Genomic DNA, 671 nt, shown 5'->3' on the forward strand with positions numbered 1-671 from the left:
ATTTACTGTTGATTCCCTAGGTTTGCATGTTAAATACCTGAAATACAAAGATAAGAGCGACAAATCCAGCCTCACGGTGCCCAGCACAATATCCTTCAGACCCGCAGGAGTGCTCTTACATGTTACTCAGGTGACCAGCCCGCCTTCATCCTCTGTCCTCCTCATCAAACACCTACTGACACGTCTGCAGGACTGCGGGGCCGAGGACTTCAGAGCTACCAGGCCGCCACTCCCAAGGCAAAGACTGCGATCTTGGTAAGCCCTCCTAACGTGTAAACGCAGTGTACGTACTCTGTCTGGGGGGTGGGGTGGGGTGCTGTTTGGTCTTCTAAAATGCGTAACTGTACCTAAAGCCATTAATTACAACGGCTGCTACCTACCTCTAGCAGGTTAGTAACTGCCTATCACTGTTGAAACTCAACTTTTGCCCTAGATTTTGCCGGGCAAGTTTTCAGCGCAGGCTCTGAGGGGATGGCGCCTAAGCAGGCACCGCAGCCGGGTGGCCTTCGGGAAGGCTGCCGTTCCGGAGGGCCACGCTTCCCTCCCATTCTGCCTATACTGTGAGGCCCAGGGCTCAGAAGCGCGGGAGACTTCCTGCAGGTGTTTCGGCTTTCAGACCGTTTGGACCCGGCAAGCCAGACACCGAAGATCCCCAGTGCCTCGCCCCGGCT

The sequence above is a fragment of the Pygoscelis adeliae genome, unplaced genomic scaffold (assembly GCF_000699105.1).
Source record: "Pygoscelis adeliae isolate BGI_AS28 unplaced genomic scaffold, ASM69910v1 Scaffold199, whole genome shotgun sequence".
NCBI lineage: Eukaryota > Metazoa > Chordata > Aves > Sphenisciformes > Spheniscidae > Pygoscelis > Pygoscelis adeliae.